The sequence below is a fragment of the Triturus cristatus genome, chromosome 2_2, assembly GCF_964204655.1.
Source record: "Triturus cristatus chromosome 2_2, aTriCri1.1, whole genome shotgun sequence".
Classification (NCBI taxonomy): Eukaryota; Metazoa; Chordata; class Amphibia; order Caudata; family Salamandridae; genus Triturus; species Triturus cristatus.
Genome location: NC_140582.1, coordinates 557,624,731 through 557,648,807, shown reverse-complemented (window position 1 = coordinate 557,648,807; position 24,077 = coordinate 557,624,731).

The window sequence follows — 24,077 nt, the reverse complement described above, 5'->3', positions numbered from 1 at the left end:
GTAGATAGGAGTGCCAGGTCCATGGAACATGGTGGGCAAAAAGGATGGAGCAGGGGCATGCACAAAGACATCGGAGGGCAGGGGGAAGGAGAATAGGGGCAGCAAGCTAAGCACAGAGGCTAAGCAGGAGGTCAATGATGGGCCATAGAATTGGGCAATGGAGGGCAGGAGGAGTGGACTGGTACATCATACTAAATTGAGGGCAGTGGCAGCACATCAGACCATGCATGGCAGGAGGGAGGAGGCTAGTCCATGGATTCACACAACAGAGGATAGGGAGGAGGGGGATGGGGCAGCAAGCTAACTGTTCAGAGAAGGCGGGTATTAGGAACTTTATTGTTTTTAAAACGTGTGTCTGTGCGAACTACTTAAAATATGAACAAGTATGCAGCATAATCTCACTTTTATTCAGGAAAAAGAGGACATTTGTGACTGTGACTCCGGGCTCACTTGGCAGAATCACCCCCTGACCCTCCACCCCCTATCGCAAAATGTAATGCCCGTCAAAAGGGTAGGTGAACACAGTGTTATATAGAACATAGTCCTGAGAGCATGATTGAAAATGAAAACTAGATATAGTGTATGGTATAAACTATGCACCAAAAAGTGTGATATAAGATGAACCGGGCGTGAAATATAATATGCAATTCATTGTGCGCAATGACAGATTCATTGGAGAGTGCGAGATAGCACAGGCACTAGCGCGTGCTATGCGATATGTGCCTTGGAGTGTAATATGCACAGGGCAGTGTTGTGTAACCTAACTAGTCTCTAAAGTTGTAATATAAAATATGTGCTTGGGAGTGTAACGTTGCATATGCACTGTGACAAAGATATGGATCCCAGATTGTAATATGTATGGCATAGCACTGTGCGTTATAACATAGGCATCGAGGAAGGCACGTTAGATGGGGCAATATAACCCGTACGAAGACAAGTGTGGCATGACATATTCACGGGGTGGTGTTACAGTGCACATGGGCTAGAGAGTGTCATAGCATATGCACTAGCTAGTGGAATACAACACAGAGGTGTGTGGCACTCATCAGGAAATGGTGGGTGTAACACAGCACTGGGCTCTGCCAGGAGCGCGCTGTGACTCTCAAGTGATGTTCGTCCCCTTTCCAGAGAGTAAAATAAAAAGTATTACACATCCGACAGTGGATGTGTGTTTTATTAATCGTGAGGGGGGTTTCTTGCATAGTTTTGGTCGAATTTTTGTCGAATCCCCTTTGAATGGCTTGGTGTGCATGTGTATTAAATGTGCCCGTCAATAGCTACCCATGTTTGTATAAATAAACGACAAGGGTGTCTACCGGGATTAGGCACGGTAGGGCATCAGACATGTCAGAGCTTCACTAGTGGTGTAAAGGCATTCCACATGGATTCATTGTATGCATAGTCGCCTTTTAATGAATATCACGCAAATCGTCATGGTGATAGGTACGTACGGTTTGTCCAGCATGTCCTAGGTGTGTCTATAAATATATATTTTTTAAAAATAATAAAAAACAGTGGCCGGCCCTGGGGATTGGGGTAAAAAAAATATAATTAGGAGACAGGCCCTGGGGGATGGGGTCATCAGGGCCAATAAATTAGAATAAGAAGGGGATCCGCACAGCCCCCCTTCTTAAAAAATTTATATAAATAAAAGACTGGCATCATGCCGGAGGCGACGCCCCCTCCTTGCAGCACTCTGCAAACGCGCCCCCTGGCGAGTTGTAAGTTGGGGAATTAATTCCTCTTCAATACTGAGGGTCCCTGAGGGCCAACTAGCCCAACAGGCATCTCCAGTATGCGCCAGGGAGCTGCTCTGCAGACAGGTGTTCTGAGGCCAAGCCCCTTTTTACACCTCTCTGCAACGCAGCTCTGTGGCGCTTACTGGAGGTACCTAGTGGTCTAGTTTGACCCTAGGGACCCTTAGGATTCAAGGGGACTTAATCTCTCAACTTAGAACAGCCACAGCGCGCGTTTACACAGTGGTGAAGGGAGGGGACGGGGCCTGAGGTGACGTGTGCAAACACGCACTATGGCACGTTTTAAATTGGGGATATAATTTCCCTTCAATACTGAGGGCCCCTGGGGGCTAACTAGCCCACCAAGTGCTTCCAGTAAGCGCCACTGAGCTGCATTGCAGAGAGGTGGTTCAGGCCGTGCCACTTTTTACACCTCTCTGCAACGCAGCTCTGTGGCACTTACTGGAGGTACCTAGTGGGCTAGTTGGACCCTAGGGACCCTCAGGATTCAAATGAACTTAATCTCCCAACTAAAAACGGACACAGGGCGTGTTTACACAGTGGTGAAGGGAGGGAACGGGGCCTGAGTTAACGTGTGCAAAAACGCCCTGTGGCCTGTTTTAAGAGGAAGTTTTAATTCCCCTGCCCTATTATATACTAGGGGCTTACAGAGGAGGTCATGCTAATCACAGGGGGACCCCAACGCATAATGTTCCCTAGTGTATGTAGGTGTTTTCACTGTATTCTAAGTGTCTTTTAACATAGCACTGGCTCTAGGATGGTTAGTCAGACTCAGTTACCACCAGTATCCGTCTGAAAAAGTTGAGGGTACGGGATGATTTTACAACAAGGCTTCTTTCTGCTCTTCTTTTTGTTCTTTCTGCACGTTATCCTTCTTCCTGCACTTTTCTTCGTCTTTGAGGACTTCTGTTGCTTCTTTCTGCACTTCTTTTTTTTCTTTCTGTGCATTTTTTCTTCTTTCTTCACATGTCCTATCTCTGTAGGCATAGTTAGAAATTAGCATTTAAAAAACCTTTGAAATTCACAGAAAAAACCATAGGTTTCAGGCACGTTATAGTTAGGAATTAGCATTTAAAAAACCTCAGAAATTCACTGAAAAAACCATAGGTTTCAGGGGTGTTATAGTTAGCTGGACTTTTCACTTGTACAAAACCATTGAAATTACCCCGTTATAGTTAGTTCAGCTAACTATAACTCGCGCGCCCGCAATGCACTGCTGATGACGTCATTACATCACTCATGACATGGTCAGTGACATCACTCATGACATCACTGATGATATCTCAAATGACATCACTGATGACATCACTGATTACATCATCCTTGTGATAGAGTGGCAGACCTCCTCTCACCCTAATATAACCTTTGATACACACATTCAAAAATAGAGACTACAATTTTCAAAACAATGGACATACCAATACCAGTTATAACAACCTCTTCAGTAATTCTAAGATCCACATACACATCCACTCATTCACCAACAGTCCTATACAGTCACTCATACATGTACTCACTCATCATATGTACTCATACACCTATACATCCTGTTACACAATGCCACTCATCCATAGAGTTACTCACACACATAGTCACTCATGCTAATAAAGAATCAAACATACATGTACTTGCATATACAGTTATATACACACCACCACACTTACTTCTATGGAAACTTACACATACTTAGTCTTTTAAACAATCACTTATAGAAACACATATTTATTCATACAGGAACTCTTTCAATCTCTCACTCTCACATATACTCACTTATATACACCAATAGTCACATATACTAGTTTAAAACATATGTAGTTACCCATAAAGACACTATTGAGACAGTCATTCACTCACTAACACACCCATACACACACTCATCCACCCATACAGTCCTGCACACATGCTGTCTTCAACACATACAAACAGTGAATCACTCATTCATGCAAGTATGCACTACGTAATACCCCCCACCGAACCATGCAGACACTCAGACTGATACTCAAAAAAACAACTAATAACCTATATAGACACCCATGTAGCTACTCACCAACCCATGCAGCCACTTATACACAAAGTGAGAGACTGATACAGATATTTACATATTTAAACATTACTCACTAAGCCATGTATTCACTATGATACACTTAATCAGTTACACAATAAATTTTTCAAAAACAAATCATCCATTTAGACACTTATATACCCATTTATTCTTCCATCGACCTTGAGATATACATATATAAAACATATTTAATTTTCAGAAAAACACACATTCACTGGATGATGTCATCAGTGATGTCATCAGTGATGTCATCAGTGATGTCATGAGTGATGTCACTGACCATGTCATGAGTGATGTAATATGTGACGTCATCAGCAGTGCATTGCGGGCGCACGAGTTATAGTTAGCTGAACTAACTATAACGGGGTAATTTCAATGGTTTTGTACAAGTGAAAAGTCCAGCTAACTATAACACCCCTGAAACCTATGGTTTTTTCAGTGAATTTCTGAGGTTTTTTAAATGCTAATTCCTAACTATAACGTGCCTGAAACCTATGGTTTTTTCTGTGAATATATATATATATATATATATATATATATTAAATCCAAACGCTGTCTCCCACTTCCAAACGGCGAGGAAGAAAGCACACGGACACCAGCTCGTGCTTCAAGGATTTTAATGAGCGTTCGCACCCACACAGCACGCCATTACGCGTTTCGGTCACAAGATGGCCTTGATCACACAAGGTAACTGCCGTTTACATTGTCCTTATGTACTAAGCACTCTATGGTCTTGTGATGCTAGTGATACTAGACATAAAAGAAATAAATACATAGTAAATAGACTTCATGCAAAGTATACAAATACATTTTTCAATCAATGTGTCCCGGGCTTGTATAAAAACAAGGAACCACTATGTTGTCTATGACTGATATCTGGTTAGTGCCATTGTAATATTGCGAGCATGTTTGAGACATTTCTAATGAACCTTTAAACACATTGGTTCTAAAGTGCGATTGTAGATTGTGCAAATACGCAGATTTTTATAGTGCAATTCGTAGCATTTAAAGTGCAAGATTTACAATTAAAATGCTAATGTGCAAAATACGCAATAATGGTGTCAACTACATAGTATGTGCACATAGTAACTACGTAATAAGTCTAATACATAAAGTTCATCAATAAATAGAACAAACAAATATAACTCTCCATTGTATGGCAGGGAAATCAGAAGAAAGAACTGATCGAAAAGGCCCAGGATACGGTTGAAATCATATACATATCTATACATCAAAAGAATTTTATCGAAAGTGAAAAGAGTGCAAATAATAATAGGGTAAAAAAAAAAGGGAAAAAGGGAGGGGAGAAAAGAGATAAGGATACATGTATATATACTTGGTAATAATATACAGAATGAGCCAGTATATATATTCAAAGTGTAAACCTAGAATTTTACATTTACCAATCCACCTGGCCATTCGTATGACGAGACAAAAATTTTTTTAGGCAGATCCAGTTACGAAGATCTCACATAAGAGAATAGTTGGTAAGAATAACCAAAAACCTAACTGAGTAGGTCATCAACTTTAGGAACCGGAAATCGCCACCATCAGAAAAAAGAAGATTGTTACCTTTATGTAAAGAAATAAGAGAGAAGAAACAAAAAACAAATTACTACAGGCTGTAAACCCAGGATTCTCTTATCAAGTGCTCAACAAGCAAGCCCTGTACAAATACCATTAAAAAAGCCGAGGATAAGGATTCAGAAAGTGGACAGAGCAATTAAAATTATATATGAATATATATAAAAATGTACAAATGTACACAAACGTATACCCCGAACATTGGAAAAATTTCATGACATGGATTAACACAAAAATATCTTCAGTTATCTGTTAGGGTTTGAGTGAGTATAGTATACTGCAAACTGCAAACTGCAAGAACTTAAATGAAATTATGCAAGTCCTCAGTGTTGTTTAATCCTGTGGGTGCTTTGCTATCAAACTCGAGTATGTATTTGGTTTCGAGCTGTCTGAGTAACTTCTCTCAGTAACCCCCTCTCCGTTGTGCAGGAATATTGTCGATAACAAAGTATTTCAGGCAACTGAGATCATTGTTGTGTTGTTTTTTAAAATGTCTCGCTACAGGGTAGCTGGGGTAATTGTTCACAATTGCCCTCAAATGTTGTAAAATTCTGACATGGGCTTGCAGTTTGGTGCTCCCTATGTAATTCAACCCACATGTACAATAAAGGACATATACCACAAAATCAGATCTGCAGGTAAAATGGCCCTTAATTTGTCTTGTGTTAGGACTAAACGGAACTGAATATTGAGTGGTATTTTGGCCGAATTTACAGGCCCTGCAACTAGTGCATTTAAAAAATCAATTTTTAACTTTAAGCCATGAACTAATAACAGGGCTTGGGGTACTCGGTCTCGTGAGTTCCTCTCTCATAGTTTTGGCCCTTCTGAACGTGAGTACTGGTTTAGAAGGTAGTGTTGGGGCCAAAACACCATCGGTAAGCAAGATCGGCCAATTTTTGTTAACAATGGCCCTGATTTTCTGATGCTGCTTGTTGAAAGTTGTAATGAAACGGGGTACATCTGTTAATACATTATCAAATCCCTTAGCTGCATTATCAGCACTCATGTTGGCAGATTTGTCTTTTAATAATGTATCTCTGGGAATGACGTCAACTTTTTTGTAAGCTTCCCTGAGAGTCCTCTCAGTACTGCCTCTTTGCATCATCCTATTCATTGCCTCTGGTGAGCATTTGGCCCTCTCCTCCGCCGTACTGCAAATACGTTTAATGCGGAGGAGTTCCCCATAGGGGATACTTTTTATGAGGTGTGATGGATGAGCACTGCTGGCGTGTAAAATTGAGTTGCCAGCAGTGGGTTTTCTATGCAGAGATGTCTCAATCAGGTTATTGACAATTGTGATTTTAGTGTCTAAAAATTCGACAGAGGTTTTATCAATGTTTGAAGTAAATTTGAGATTAAAAGTGTTGTTGTTTAAAATCTCAATAAAACGTGACACACTAGTAAAATCACCTTTCCAAACCATAAAAACATCATCGATGTATCTGAGCCACTCAACAATGCTAGAATTGAATACCTCGGCATGGGTCCCCATGAGAACCTGCTCCTCCCACCAGCCAACATGCAAACAAGCATAGCTGGGGGAGAAGCAAGTTTCCATGGCGACTCCCCTCTTTTGGGAATACATGTCATTTTCGAACATAAAATGGTTGTTGTTTAATGCCCACTTGATAAGTTCTAAAAGCATGATGTTGTGGCTGTGAAATTTTATAGGTCTGCGGTCCAAATAGTGTTTGGTAGCGGCAATTCCCGTGTCATGATCTCTACTAGTGTACAAAGACTCTATGTCTAAGGTCACCAACAAGAAATCCTCATGCCATTAAATGTTTGTAAGTTTCCTGATGAAGTCACCAGTGTCTTTTATGTAAGTAGGTAAGTCTTGGACTAATGGCTGTAAAAAGTAATCCACATACTTACTGGTGTTCTCGCTAATACTTCCAATAGACGAGATGATCGGTCTGCCCGGTACTGGCTTCACTCCTTTATGGATCTTAGGTATGAGGCGAAGCGTAGGGATGATAGGAAACTCATTAAAAAGAAAGTTGAATTCATGAGTCGAAATTAGACCCTGCCTTTTGTAGGAATGCAGCATTTTCTTCAGGGATTCCTTAGAGGTATTGTAGATTTTCATGCTAACTTTTCCGTAGCAGTCTGTATCCGAGAGTTGTCTTCTTGCTTCGGTCCTGTATTCTTCCTTAGGCCATATGACTACGTTGCCCCCTTTATCAGACATACAGATCAAGAGATCAGGATTATTATTCAATTTACGAATAAGGTTTTTGTATTCTAAATCCTGTTGTTTAATCCTCCCATTTTTAGAGCTTATGGCCCGGTAAAGATTTTTTAGATCATTGGTAACCATCTCCTGATAAATATCGATGGCGTCCTTGGGCATCATGGGGATAAAGCTTGATTTGCCTCTGAATGGACTCAAGCCGGCACATGGCTCAGAGCTGATAATTGTTGCAAGCCTGTCCTGTGTGGTTTGTATATCGGCTGGTTGACTCAGAGAGTCAGAGTCCGTGTTGTTTAGTTCAGCCAGGGTGAGGAGCAGATGTGCATCTGCTGCTACCAGATTGTATTCGCTGGTGGTCGTTGCGTTATCGGAAGATGCGGTATTGGATTTATTGCCCGCTTTGATGGTGAAGAATTTCTTTAATTTTAATTTCCTTGTAAAGCTGAACATGTCCGCTCTAGTTTTACAATAATTAAAGTTATTGCCAGCACAATACGAGAGACCCAAAGATAGAATATTTTCCTCAGCAGCAGTGAGAGCAAGTTTGGAGAGGTTGACTATGGTGTTGTTGTTTTTACCTCCATTTAGCGTTGTCGCCATTATACTTTTCTGCCTCTTTGTGCGATTGGCCTTTCTTCTGGCGTTGCGTTTTCTGTTTTGCTTGACCCTGCGATTGCTTGTGGATTCCGCGGCCACGAAAATACATAAATAATAATAGGTAGGGAGTGGTCCCCAGAGTGGGAGGAAGGGGCTTCCGCTTGATAGTATATATATATATATATATAAATATATATAAATAAATAAATATATATATATATATATATATATATATATATATATATATATAACATGCTTGCAAGCTACTGCAAGTCTACTGTATTCTTCTGATGATACTACCTATTTTGCCCTACGCTTTGCTACTGATGCGCAGTTTCTTTTACATTTTCTTCAAAGTAAGAATCTCCAGTGACACTTTCCACCTATACTGTCTATTGATGATGATAGTAGTAGTAGTACATCCAGGCATACATCCATTAAAGTAACCGTTTATCCTTCTTTTTTATATATCTCATACTTAGTTGGTTTCACCAACAACCACCCATGCTTCCGCTCCTTCCTTGCTTGCCTTGGCTTTGAGAACCAAACAACGCTGATTCTTGCTATCTAGCACTATCCACCCATACTGTGTCGCCCACCCAGGCAGGCATTCTCTTTCACCTTCCACCCATCCTTCAACAACCCATGCATCTGATCTGATTACAATCAGCCACCTATGCATGCTTCCAACAACATATCCTTCTCTGCCAGTCAGTCATATTATTTATCTCGCCCGTCCTTCCACCCTTAGTTCTTTCCCTCTTTGTTCAACACATCCATCAAGGTCATCTGATCTGAGTTTGTCTTCTCCATAAAACCTTCACAGCTGATTTTGGAGTCAAATACAAGAGGCCATTGGTTACTCAACTCACGCTGCTAATGCTAAGTAAAGGGTGTCTTCTTCAACCGTTGTATAATGTTCACTACAACTTAATAAGTCGCACAGTACAGTGAAATAGTGAACACACTTCCATCTAGTAGTAATGTCAAGAAGTAATGAATATAACTTACCGCCACCGGCCACTGCTGCTGGCTCCCCCCTGTCTCTCCTGCAGGTGCCGCCAGTTCTCCTGCCCCCTCCGGAATGGCCGCATTGCCGCTGGCCCCGCCGGCACTGGTGGATGGTAGTGTGCCTAGAAAAAAACAACACAAATTTTTAGATGCCAGAAAACCTCCCCCTATTTTAAGTGTTCACTTGAAACATTGAAAAAAAAGTTAATACAACATACATCAGCACTAGACAGTAAGTACAGTCAGTAGACAGACACTAGTAGTGATATGGTTCCTAGGGTCATCTAGTCCTACTCTACTCTTTTGCAAGTTAGCCTGAGCCATGTGTAACCCTTTTAGATTCATCATGTCGACTACTACTCTTTTGGCGCATATTTAATTATACCTGCCAGCTTATTGACATGTGCAGTAGATGCCTTTGAGGCTACTTGACTGTTGCGTACAAGTCAAGAGGTCGAAAAACAACCCACTTTTTAATTTTTTTTTAGTCCATATTGCTTAGCCATCACATACATGTTACACTTTTTGCCATAACTGCAAAATGCTTGCATTCACCAGTGTACTATCTAACGGCAAACGCGCAGCATTTTCTCATATAATAGGCGGAAGATTCCCTTCTACAAACCAGAGATTTACAGAGCATATTGGATGCAAGAAGATGTAACCAGTATTTCTACGTTCTACGGTGAGGGGTCTTCCAGAATTCCAAAGATCTTGGCTCTTGTTCTTGTTATCATGCACTTGTAAATGTTTACTGTTTTAATGTTAGGCTTTTTGCTCGCTTATTGACTATGGCTTTAGTAAATTAAATTTCATATTAACGATGTACAGAGTTTGATACTTGTTTCAAATAAACCTTTTGAACTTACACATAGACTCTGTGGTATTTGGTGTGGTGGGGTGGACTTACACAAGTGAGTGAGCAAAATGGTGTTATTAATTATTATGTTCTGGGTTGTCTGTCTCAGTCATCATCAACATTGTGTATCTTCGTCGTGGGGAGGGTCGGGAGTGGGACCCTAATGTGAGACACTATAGATAGTCAGTCAGGGGATCGTGGGTTCTTCGGACTGAGGTGTGATCAGTAGCGTCCAACCTCCCATCAGCAACATCCTATTTTGTTATGCATAGTTCTGTATGTGGCTCTGCAGAATCACTAGACAATAGTAGTATCATGTACTATCCGATCAAAAATACTAGTCAAATATCTGGTTGGCCATTTTGTTTGTGGTAATTCTCAAAGCCTCAACATTGAGAAGACTTGAAGAGGACATCCCAAAGGACAGGACACAGTGGCTAGAGCTATTGGTCAATCAGAGTTTTATTATTCCAAAGAAAACCTTCTATAAAGAGTGGGCAACTGTGCAAGCTTCGCTACAGACAGAGTAATAATAGTAATAGTAGTAGTAGTAGTAGTAGTACAGAGAGTCATAGCAGAGGCAGTTAGAAGCAACTTAGTTAGAGGCAGGGATAAACAGAATTTGGAAACAGATAGTCAAGGTCAAAGAAGTAAGCTTTTGTTAAAAAATAGAATTAGAAAGTGGAACCATAATTTATAGTTCGGAAAAAAAATATGCAGTAAAAGTTAGGGAAATATAAATGTCAATATAACCACTGGAGGACTTACTGGGGCCAGCAGCAGGAGCCTCGGTCCTGTGGTTCCCCCGCCGACTCCGACCCCGTCTTGTTGCCCCTGGGTGGTGCTGATGATCATGTAAAATATAATAAAGAAAGACAAACATTAAGGAGTGCTGTGAAACAAATAATAATAAATCATTTTGAAAAATAAGTCAAACAACATTTTAGGAAACAACAATTGCAATAAAATTGACCTATCTAATCAGATGGATCGACTACTGTCTTCTTCCTGCATTCACGGATCGTCTACTTATTTATGAACACTCCAGTGTTCCATAATCATTCTGATTACAATACGAAGCCTAGTAAGTACCACCTGACCTACACCACCTATTCCAGACGGGCCAATTGTTCACTAAGTCTGCATTTCCATTTTTTTCAGCCATCAAAAGCATAGAAGAGATGGAGGACACATGCATACATTAGTGCATACATACATACAACAAATTGTGGGTTGGTTGCATGATTCTGATCTAGTTCTGCTACTGACTGACCATGCTAAGCCTACCACTCACTAAACAAAGTACAAAAGGTTCGACGGAGGACTGGGGTAAGCAGCAATCAGTGACAGAGGAGGCGTCACGCATAAAACAATTATTAACTAATACTAACAAACTAAACCTAGTATCCAATATCCATCCACCACTATTTCACAGTAGGACAATGGAAGGACTAGAGCCTCTCTAGCAAATCGCATTACCTAACTTCAGTTCTGTAAAATAAACTTACATAATCAGCATCAGCAGCACAAGCTAGCGCAAACTAACTTGCAAACAAGTAAGAGTACCACCGAGCACCTGGGTCCTTGGCTTAAATCAAAGAACATTTTGCTTTTTGGAACGTAATTTACCAGCAACGCTTGGCATGCAGCAGTAATCTTGTTGTTCATCAAATTTAATATACACAATTAGTTACTTACCAAGCCCGATGACCTCGACACCTAGCAAGTCCAACAGGTCCTGCTCCAGGTCCAGGATGTCGGACCACCGGTGGGCTAGCTGATTGTGGGTGCGCCGGACCCCAGAGCACCGGAACACGGCCCGGCGCACCTTCGCCCACCGACGGTGCCGCTCCTGGGTAGCGTAACCGGAGCCGGGCCATCCGCCTGCTGCCAAGGTCAAGGGGAGGAGGCGCTGGATGAAAAAAACAAGGGCGGCCACCTCCTCCTCCCCAAACAGTTGCCGGGCCTGCACCCCTGCAGGACGCATTCTGCCGCAAGGCAGGCGGCCCTTCTCTGCTCCTGCAGGTCCCTTGCCCTTGGCACTCGGACTTGGTGTGCCCTTGGCCATGGTTCTGGGGTGGGTGGGAGGCGGAAAAGAAAAGTTAGAAGGGGAAAAAAAAGTTTGGGGGAAGAAGATAGAAAGAACTTTATAAAAGTAACAAAAACACAGTAAAAGTAGAAATAAAATGCAAAATATAAACTTAGGCAAAGAGAGAGATAGATAATAACTAAAAAAAAGTCAGAAAAAATGCTTTAAAGACAAAGGATTGCAAAGATAAAGGGTAGATACAAAAGTAGGCCCAGAACCATAGCATAGAGTGAAAACCAAGATGGCCGCGCCCATTCGCGACCGCGTGGGTAAGTTTGCGCGATATTTCTCGCGAACATGCACTATTCATCGCGAAAAAGTAAAATGCGCTCCCGAACACGTCAATGCACATCGCGACCACGCTATACGCGACCCGGAACAGGAAATAGGCATAGCGAGCGGGCGGGACAATTGAAAAACAAGATGGCCGCGCCCGTTGGCGCCCGCATGGGTAAGATCGCGAGATATATCCCCCGAGCATTCAAACAGCTCCCCAAACACGCTCACCGCACTCCGGAACAAGAAAAAGCCATCGCGAATGGGCGCCCCAAGCAACTACGCAAGCTCGCGAAGCTACGCGAAGGTCTCGTAGTGCAAGTACATCTTCGCGAAGCTTCGCGAAGCGCAGCTACGCGAACTACGCCCAGGGTTAGTCCTAAACATATCCAACCTGCAACTGTGTCCATGACTCATGCCCATAACTGTACAGTTGCACATCACAGTGGTAATGTTCACAACACACAAAGGATTCTGTCCCCATGAACACATGCACAGCCTGGGACTGGCTGCACCAAAGTGCCACACAACAAATCAAATGTTGCCCCCCTACACACACAGGTAATGCAGCCTTACATGCCATGGGACACAGTGTGGCACATGCTGTAGTGTGGTAGGTGTGCACCTGAGTCCTTGGCAAGTAATTGTGTGTGGAAGCCGTCAAAAAGTCACACCAATGTCAACCGACACGGGTGACTTCTACAGAGACGCATTGCACAGTTCAGGACCGAGCCGTGCATATGCTTAGCCATTGACTGCAATGAGAACCGATGTGGGTGACTATCATGCATACGCATCCTGCAGGCATGGACCGAGCTGTGTGTACGCTTAGCCATTGACTGCAGTGAGAACCGATGCGGGTGACTATCATGCATACGCGTCGTGCAGGCATGGACCGAGCCGTGCGTACGCTTAGCCATTGACTGCAATGAGAACCGATGCAGGTGACTATAATGTGTATGCATTGCACAGTTCTGGACTGAACCGTGCATATGCTTAGCCATTGACTGCAATGAGAACCGATGCGGGTGACTATAATGCATACGCGTCGTGCAGGCATGGATCGAGCCGTGCGTACGCTTAGCCATTGACTGCAATGAGAACCGATGCGGGTGACTATCATACATACGCGTCGTGCAGGCATGGACCGAGCCGTGCGTACGCTTAGCCATTGACTGCAATGAGAACCAATGTGGGTGATTATCATGCATACGCGTCGTGCAGGCATGGACCGAGCCGTGCGTACGCTTAGCCATTGACTGCAATGAGAACCAATGTGGGTGACTATCATGCATATACATTGCACAGTTCTGGACCGAGCCGTGCGTACGCTTAGCCATTGACTGCAATGAGAACCGATGCGGGTGACTATCATGCATACGCGTCGTGCAGGCATGGACTGAGCCCTGCGCACACCTTGGCCATTGAATCATATGGAGACGGGTGCGTGTGGATTTTCAAACTACGCGTTGTACAGTCAGTTGACCGAGCCGTGCGCACACATTGGCTCTGGACTGTCATGGAGACGGACGCGGATTCAAAACTTGTAAGAGTTGTGTGCTGGAAATTCAGTTGGATGCCTACAACAATGTTGCAATTTCTAGGGTTTTATGAAGGTGAAAATTTGAACGATGCGGAAGATGTGTACGAGTCGTACAATTCCATGGATTGGCCAGATTCATAGAATGCAACCGTGTTGGACCTATCACTTGGGATGCATGGCACAGATTCTGCCTCTTCACCACACATATAAGGCTGGCTGGCCCCCAGGGAGCTCCCTTGCCTACACTACATGCTACTGGACCACATCTCTGCTACCACTGCTGCTGTCTCTGCATCCTCTGGCTACTGCTATGACACGTACTCTGGAGAGGGCCCCAGCCTTCACTGAGGAGGAGAACCAGGCCCTGCAGGACGGGCTCCTTCCACAGTACTTCAAGCTGTATGGGAAACCAAGGGAGCAGGTGAGTGTGCAGTCCACTGCCTTCCTAATTGTGCATATTGTCTGACTAGCAGTACTAGCAGTGTATACACCAGTGGCAAGCAAACTCAGTGAGTACTTTCAACCCCCAAAATATGTAGGTACATGTAATGAACAGGTGTTCTGCAGCAAAAGTGCTTTTGTGCAAGCTTCAACTTCCCAGGCAATGTTAACATGTCAGACATGCAGGGCATTTGTCCATTTCCATGGGTGCACTACCTGTGTAACTCATTTTCCTTTGTGATGACGACATGTATATCCAACTGTGTGCAGCACAAATATGGGGAATGTGTGTTAAAGGATTTTTAACTGTGTCATTCTTACAGGTTGATGCCCACCAGAAGCAGGAGATCTGGCTGACCATCGCCCGGGCAGTTCGATCAGTGGAGACTACAAACGCCGGATCCGCAACTGCCAGAAGGGATGTACGTCGTTACAACGCACACTTTTACAACGCATGCACTTACAACGCATTTTTTACAACGCAACATCCACTACAACGCATTCCATTACATCGCAGGACACTACAACGCATTTTTAAAAACTACCTTTACAACGCATTCCATTACAACGCATACTACCTTTACAACGCATACCATTACAACGCATAATATTACATTGCATTTAAGGTAAGTATTGGATAGTATAGGGGTAAAAATTACTAATCTTACTCCAGGGGGTGCAACAGTAGGGTAATTGTTGGATAGTATAGGGGTAAAAATTACTATTCTTACTCCAGGGGGTGCAACAGTAGGGTAAGTGTTGGATAGTATAGGGGTAAAAATTACTATTCTAACTCCAGGGGGTGCAACAGTAGAGTAAGTGTTGGATAGTATAGGGGTAAAAATTACTATTCTTACTCCAGGGGGTGCAACAGTAGGGTAAGTGTTGGATAGTATAGGGGTAAAAATTACTATTCTAACTCCAGGGGGTGCAACAGTAGGGTAAGTGTTGGATAGTATAGGGGTAAAAATTACTATTCTAACTCCAGGGGGTGCAACAGTAGGGTAAGTGTTGGATAGTATAGGGGTAAAAATTACTATTCTAACTCCAGGGGGTGCAACAGTAGGGTAAATGTTGGATAGTATAGGGGTAAAAATTACTATTCTAACTCCAGGGGGTGCAACAGAAGGGTAAGTGTTGGATAGTATAGGGGTAAAAATTACTATTCTAACTCCAGGGGGTGCAACAGTAGGGTAAGTGTTGGATAGTATAGGGGTAAAAATTACTATTCTAACTCCAGGGGGTGCAACAGTAGGGTAAGTGTTGGATAGTATAGGGGTAAACATTACTATTCTAACTCCAGGGGGTGCAACAGTAGGGCAAGTGTTGGATAGTATAGGGGTAAAAATTACTATTCTAACTCCAGGGGGTGCAACAGTAGGGTAAGTGTTGGATAGTATAGGGGTAAAAATTACTATTCTAACTCCAGGGGGTGCAACAGTAGGGTAAGTGTTGGATAGTATAGGGGTAAACATTACTATTCTAACTCCAGGGGGTGCAACAGTAGGGTAAGTGTTGGATAGTGTAGGGGTTTTAATATAATATTATGCGTTGTAATGGTATGCGTTGTAAAGGTAGTATGCGTTGTAATGGAATGCGTTGTAAAGGTAGTTTTTAAAAATGCGTTGTAGTGTCCTGCGATGTAATGGAATGCGTTGTAGTGGATGTTGCGTTGTAAAAAAATGCGTTGTAAGTGTAGTGCGTTGTAAAAGTTGCGTTGTAAAGGTTGTTCCCCGCCAGAAGAGGTGGCAGGACCTTTGGGGCTGGACCCAGAGGATCGCAAGGGTCCAGCTGAAGCTGTCGCCTCCTCGCAGGAGGGGCGGACACCGGACCCTGACCCCCCACATGCTCAGGATTCTGGCAGTGGTCTTCCCGGACCTGGATTGGCAGCTGAAGGCCAGACAGCAGCAAGGAGGGGCTAAGTCCATGCCTAATCTGTGTACTATGTCTGACATGCTATTTGCAATCTTTTGGCCTGGTCACACTTCCACATTACGTAGGTCTTGGAGTCCAGGACTCATGTCCCTCAATTGTGTGATGCACCCTCCTCATCTGCTCCACAGGTGTGGACCCTACAGCCTGTGGCTTGTGTCACTAGGGCACTGTGTCCCTGCAGTCAGCTATGCTTCAGGTTCCGGACAGCATCTGTTACCGTGACTCTGTTGTGTGTTTCATGGGTGGGTCAATTGTTTCTGAGGTCTGACATGTGATCTGTGTGTGCCTTTGATATGTGTTCCAATTGCTGGTCTAAGTCGCCACATGTGCCTGGGGTATTTCAAACACACCCATGCAGCAGGGGACTCCAAATTGTGGGCCTCAGGAGTATGTATATCAAGTGTGTCACACCTGCTTAGCCACCTGACTACTGTCCAGGGATATACACTGTTTCACGTAGACCTGGGCAGTCATGCCTACTCAAGGGCATTTAGAAACACTCTGTAATCCCACTCCTGTGTATCAACTTACAGGTTGTGCTTAGTGACATGTGCCCTCAGGTGTCTGCATCTATGTCATTGTGGTGTGGCTTCCTTTTCAGGACAACTGGGATGACATGAGTTTGAGGGTCATCAGGACATCTGAGATGTGACAAGAAGAGACAAGACCTGTGTGACATATAGGTGTGTGATCACTTGACAGTGTACAATGGTGTATGCAACTGTGAAGTTCAGGCAGCTGTGTTTCATGCACATCAGACTGTGATGTGCTCATGTACAGGGAGTTGTGTTTACAGAGACTCATATGTCTGTTGTGTATGATGTGGGGTCATCTGGGTCCGGGATATGTTGTTAGCAAGGGATGGACAAGTGCACTTGTCAGCTGCAGAGTTTGCTTTACACATGACCTATGATTGTGACACAGTGCATACTGTTGTTGTCTGGATGCCCTGCCCCTGTGACAGGAGACAGTGATGACTGACTTTCCAGGCATGCCTGTGCCATGGTATTTAATTTGCTATGAGTGATCCTGTATTGGGGTCAAATGTGCTCCATGCACCCCATTGTGGCATTGACTATCAGGACATGAGAACATCTTAGTGTTTGTTGCTGTTATGCATCACAAGCATGTGAAATGAGACTCTGGCTATCCCTTCTTCCTGACACCTGTACTGAGTCTGTGCAAGAGCTGTAATGTGTGCATAGTAACATATTCCTACATGTTCACTTGCATGTCCAACAAATGTGTAGGTGGTGCATGTCTGCAGATTGGGGTATTAGCATCCAACATGCAACAGATATATGGGTGCAAGTCCAGGAGGGATATGGGTGCCATGGTTGATGGTGAGACTGACAATTGGCATATTCAAAACAGTGTGAGCACTTTGAGCAGTGTTCAGCTGATGATGCCAGGGCTTGCCCTGGGATGTGCTGTACTCACTGTGGTGTGTGCGGTCAGTGCACGTGACTGATGTTGTTTTTTTCCTCCTAATTCTATCCAGATACATTCACGGCCACAGGAGGGGACAGCTCCATGGACCAGGAGGAGCCACAGAGCCAGACTGGGACAGAAAGCCAGGAATTGGAGGGACCCAGTGGCACGGAGGGCGAGTGGAGCCACACTGAGGAGTCCTCAGCACCATCCACCCTAGCTGAGGGCCACAGCAGCTCAGAGGATGACTCCCTTGTGGAGGCAGGTGTCAGCAGCCACCAAACCCCAGCTAGTGAGGCTGTCCCTGCCACCACCACCACCATCACCACCCTCCCATTGGCTCCCATCCCAGAGGTCCGTGTAGGCTCCTGTGTTCGTGAGCATGTCTCCTTTGTGCCAGGCACCGCACCCCCTGCCCCTGTGTTCCCTGCTGCCCTGAGTGTGGACTCTGTGGACTTGCTTCGATAGATCCATGTAGGGCAGACATCAATGCAGAGTGTCCTCCATGCACACACCAGTCTGTTGACACAACTGGTGTCGTTCATGGAGGGCATTTCATCAGGCATGTCTGCCCTACAGAGGACCAATCAGTCCCTGGCCTCCTCCCTGACGGCAGCAGTGTCCCTCCTCCAACAGTCCCTCACCCCTCCTACCCCTGACCCATCCACGATTCCTAGCACCTTACCTGTCGCAAGCACACACACACCAGCACATTCACCCAAACCCACAGACACAGGCAGCACACAAATACCCAAACCAAGGTCTAGACGTGCACACAAGCAACCTCAGGGGACTGATACCACACTCACAGGGGATGGTTTGCAAACACACACACAGGCATCCACAACCACTCCGCAGTCCTCCGATACCTCTCCCTCCAAGACCCCTTCCCTTGCCTCACCTGAAACCCCATCTCGCAAGAAGCTCTTTCTCTGTGACCTTGGCCTCTTCCCCACCGATCCAGCAGATCCAGCGTACAAGGGGAAGAGGAAGTCCCCACACACAGAGGGGAGTGCCCCTCACACCCAGACACCCTCCCCCAGGTGCAGTCAGACTGGGACCCCCACCTGCAAGTCCCCCCGGAGCCAGAAGAGCAAGACCCCACTGCCGCCATGCAGCTCCAAGGCAAAGTCTCCATCCTCCTTCCCCCAGGCCACCACTCCAGAGGTTCCCCTGCCACTCCCTGCCCTGGGTTCCCCCACCCACAGATACACCATCCCCAAAATGCTCTGGCCCTCCCCATTGCCACTTGCTCTTCCACCTCCACCCACCCTGGTCAGACTGTTTGTGCCACTGGTGTGGGGACCGTGGCCCCCCCTCTGTCCTTCCGACCTCATCTGAACCCTATTCCGCTCCCATGGAGTTGGGCACTGCAGTGGAGGCCACAACCACCCCGTCTGACTTGGGCACTGCAGTGGGGACCCAGTCCTCTCCATCTGACCTGCCCACTGCAGTTGTGCCAGCACCCACCCCATCTGACTTGTGCCCCACAGTTATGACTGACACCTCCACTGCAGTTGCCAGTGACTCTCCTGCATCCACCACCCCTTCACTGCCTTCTTCTGCTGAGCCCTGATCCTGTCCCTGCGGTGCCTGGACTGCCCCCATGTATGCTCCTCAGAGTGGATGTCCTCTGTCCTTACCAGTGCAGGCAAGCAACGTGTGACAGTTGTCACTCAAATCACATTGTTGACATTTGGATATGGACTGGCCATTGGCCTTTGTTTTGAAAGGACTTTCCATTTGCATTTCAATTTTGCTGAATAAAGCATTTGTATTTATCCTTGTGAATTTGATTTAGCTGTACATTATGTTGATGATGTTTACCATGACCTTGCAGTTATAATGCTGGATTTCCAATGTTGAATACTGAGGTGTTGATGTGATGTACTTCATGTGATCCATGAGATATGTATCCTATTCTGGTCGGTATCCATGTCATCCTTTGCAGCTAACTGGGTGTGTCATGATTAACAATTTGTGAACATCTCTGTAAACATTTCATTTGCATGGTCACATCTGTGGCTTGCACATATGATGTGCTTCACAATGCCCAATTTGTCTATTTCCCTGACTGTGGGCGCATCTCCACTGGACCTGCAGGTGTGGGCATCATTGGTGTAGGAGCAACTGGGTCCTCAGTGCAACTTACTGGACATATGTATTGAGTATGTGCAGATGACTTAAGGGACACTCCCGTACCCAGGCCGTTGTGACCAGAGCCTTCATTGGGTGGTAACTGATGGCTGACTGACCAAGTGTTCTGCTGACATGATTGAGACCTGCTGGGACTATGTTTGGCCCTCAAGTAAGTGTGTTGTTCTGTGACATTGCCTGGGCCCATGGTGTGTGTTGTGTGAGCATGTGTGTGTGTCCATATCCCTTTTTATACACAGGCAGTGTTCCCTTGATATGTTCCTGTTGTTGATGCTTGCTGAGTTGTACTGTGTTCATCCCACATCTTTGTCCTGGGCTACCAGATGTGTGGGTGCATGACACACTACTGTTAATTGGTGTTTCATCATTCGGATTTGTCAGTTCGGCATGGTGATTATGTGGTCAGATGCAGATGGGACACAGTCAGGGCTCCCCAAGGCACTTGTTTGTTCGCAATATCATGTAGTTGTCCCTAGGTGGGTCCTTTCGGTGACTGAGACATGTGTATGTGTGTTTGACTGCTCCCACTCATCAGGTTCAGGGCTGCAATGTTGGCAGGTGTCAGCATGTGTGCCTTGTGGTTCTCCTTGGCTTCTGCATTGTCCTGGGACTGTAGAAGGTATTCCGAAGGTTACGGGAGCTTTGACGTCATGGCCATGTACTGCATACTGTGCAGTATGTCTGTCATTCACCTGGGTTGTAGACTGTCCTTGTGTGATGAGTCTGTGCACCTTAGTTCCTCCCAACATTACTGTGTTTGTCATGGGTGCATGTGCAATGTCACCTGTCCATGTGGGCTTCACAGATGCACATTGGTGCAGTTCAGGGTGTGTGGTGTTGAGGGAGGACAGATGTGAATGTTTTCATGGATGGGCCCCTAGCTCCCATTTGTCCATGCATGACGGGCCATGCCGAGTGATTTGTGTATGTGTGATGTATGTTTGTGGCACAGCACACATGTCTGGGTTTCACAGTTTGCACAACATCTACCTTGGTCATCACAGTGGACGTATCATGCATGCTTGTGTCACCCCAATGTGTGGTCCCTGGGGGTAGTGCTGTTGTGTGTCATTCTCTTGCTGTTTTAGTTGCTGTTCATTCCAGCTTGTGTCACATGTGTCTGTTGTGCTCACTCTCATCTCACAATGACTGATTGCCCACTAAGGGGGGCCCAATGATGGGTTACTTTTGTATGGCACTGTGTCCCTCATGTGTTGTGTAGTTGCCTGGGGAAACTGACACACACACACATGTTGTGTCAGATGTGCAGTGTGAGGGTGCCTGTTTGTGTTTGTTAGCCTCACCACATCTCTGTGGGAATGGGACACAACCACTACTTTGCCACAAAAGTGTTTCATGTGTTGGGACCGGAAATCATACATGCTGTTTGGCATTTGCAGCTTTGACCATGATTACACTTGCCTTTTGGTCACTGTGATGAGGGGGGTTTTAGACCCCATCACCACAATGCTCAACATTTGCTACAGTTTGAGGGGATGTTAGTGCACATTGACACAGTGCACAGTGCTATTGTGATGTTTGACTTGTGTAGGCCACACTCAGTTTTTGGTCACACATGTGATGGTAGTTACATTGTATGTTCGAAGTCATATTCATTATTGTGGGCATTTGTCACAGACTGCACACTATTGTCATGATGTTAGGGGGATGTATTTTGCTGACATACCTAATGTTGGTGTATGATGGATGCGTGGCGCATCACCCATCCTATGTGTGGGGGTGGCAGGAGTGCTGGGAAACATAACTCCTATGAGTGGGGATGGCAGGGTTGATGGGCAACATAGTCCCTATGTGTGGGGGTGGCAGGAGTGATGGGCAACATAATCCCCTATGAGTGGGGGTGGCAGGGGTGATGGGCAACATAACCCCTATAAGTGGGGGTGGCAGGAGTGATTGGCAACACTGTCCCTATGTGTGGGGGTGGCTGGAGTGATGGGCAACATAACCCCTAAGAGTGGGGTGGCAGGGGTGATGGTCAACATAGTTCCTATGTGTGGGGGTGGCAGGAGTGATGGGTAACATAACCCCTATGTGTGGGGGTGGCAGGGGTGATGGGCAACAGGTCCCCTAAGAGTAGGGGTGGCAGGGGTGATGGGCAAAAGGTCCCCTATGTGTGGGGGTGGCAGGAGTAATGGGCAACAGGTCCCCTATGAGTGGGGGTGGCAGGAGTGATGGGCAACATAACCCCTATGTGTGGGGCTGGCAGGAGTGATTGGCAACATAACCCCTATGAGTGGGGGTGGCAGGGGTGATGGGCAACAGGTCCCCTATGAGTGGGGGTGGCATGGGTGATGGGCAACAGGTCCCCTATGAATGGGGGTGGCAGGAGTGATGGGCTACAGGTCCCCTATGAGTGGGGGAGGCAGGATGATGGGCAACATAGTCCCTATGTTTGGGGGTGGCAGGAGTGATGGGCAACATAACCCCTATGAGTGGGGGTGGCAGGGGTGATGGGCAACAGGTCCCTTATGAGTGGGGGTGGCAGTAGTGATGGGCAACATAACCCCTATGTGTGGGGGTGGCAGGGGTGATGGGCAACAGGCCCCCTATGGGTGGGGGTGGCAGGGGTGATGGGCAACAGGTCCCCTATGTGTGGAGGTGGCAGGAGTGATGGGCAACAGGTCCCCTATGAGTGGGGGTGGTAATGGTAATGGCCATGCAACCCCTATGGTGCCCTATTGCAAGTGGACAGGATATGGATCCTCTGGGTGTGTGTGACATTTGGCGGGTACGTGTCATTTCTTTGTGTGGTGGGTGTCTGACTTACCATCTGCGTCGTCCGCGTCTGTTCTTGATCCGGTCATAGATGTACAGTACCGGTATGACGTGCGCGATGGGATTCATGATGTGTTCGTCTCGTACACGCTGATTGTTGCTCCTTCTCGTACCCGTTGCTAGCTGGTCCGTCTCGTAGCCGTGGATTGTGTTCTGGTGCGAAAGGTACCTGATATGCTGCTTTCCCGGATGCTGTGACGTGCTGTACGTGGCGAGCCGTCAATCGCGTATGATTTGCACATCGTACTTGTCCGGCCGGAAACTGCTGTGGGTACTGCTTCCGGGCGACTTGGTTCGGCGATCGGAGGTACGGCTCGGACGGAAAATGAAGCTTGAATCGCAGTCTACGTGTCAGTCGGATTTGTGTCAGTTATGCGCATCGTACTTCATCGCCCGGACGGACCGGCTCCGGTTATGAGTCGGTCGCAAGGTAAGGCTACGAACAGCTCTCGGACTGCTGTCCAACCCGGATCGGCATCGACCCCAGAGTCGTTTTTTTCTCTTAGACCCACTGTGTTAAACACGTTGGTTGATATCACGTTTAACCTCATTTGGTAAGAGTCCGGTTCTAGGGCTCCTAAATTTCTTGTTTTTTTTCTCTTTGCTATATACACATGTTTATCTAATGAAATCCTAAACATCCTTACACTAGCTATTCGGCACCTGGTGGTGTTGAGTGTTCGTTCTCTTTTCACCTGTTTTCTTTTTCACCCACATCATATCACACAGCACCATTTTTCTCCGCATTCGTAAAGTTCTTGGATTTACACCCATTTCCTTTTCTCTCCAGGGATTACCCCCAAGGGCTGGTCCCAAAATGCATTGGGGCTATATAAGATTTCTGTGAAGCAACAACAATTCATACATATGCCTCAAAGATGTACCAGGATGTACTTAAGATACAAATTACAGATCAATGAAGTCATAAGAATGGATACTTTTTGATTTGAACAATGACGGAATAAATTTATTTTGAAATTCAAAAATTGTGTTAAATAATTTGTAAAAAGCGACTGGCTCGCTCAGGAGTGCTATAGACTTGGCTCTTCCCAAGTGAAGGGCACTCATTTTAGTTGTTTGGTCTATCGCCTCAAGGACAGGAGGTGACAACCTGTAGCACCCAAACCTCAGGATTAACTTCTCTATAGAGTTTGATTTATCCAGAAGAACTATTTTTTCCACCAACAGGAGTGCGACTGATTCTTCCACTTCAGTCACTATATTCCCATTGTGGCACCGCCATGGGACCACCAAGTTGCCCGCCTGCTGGACTACTGAAAAGTTGTAATCAGGCGGATGGGCAGAGGTGACCTTCGGCAGAGTGGTGGTGGGGTGGTTTGTA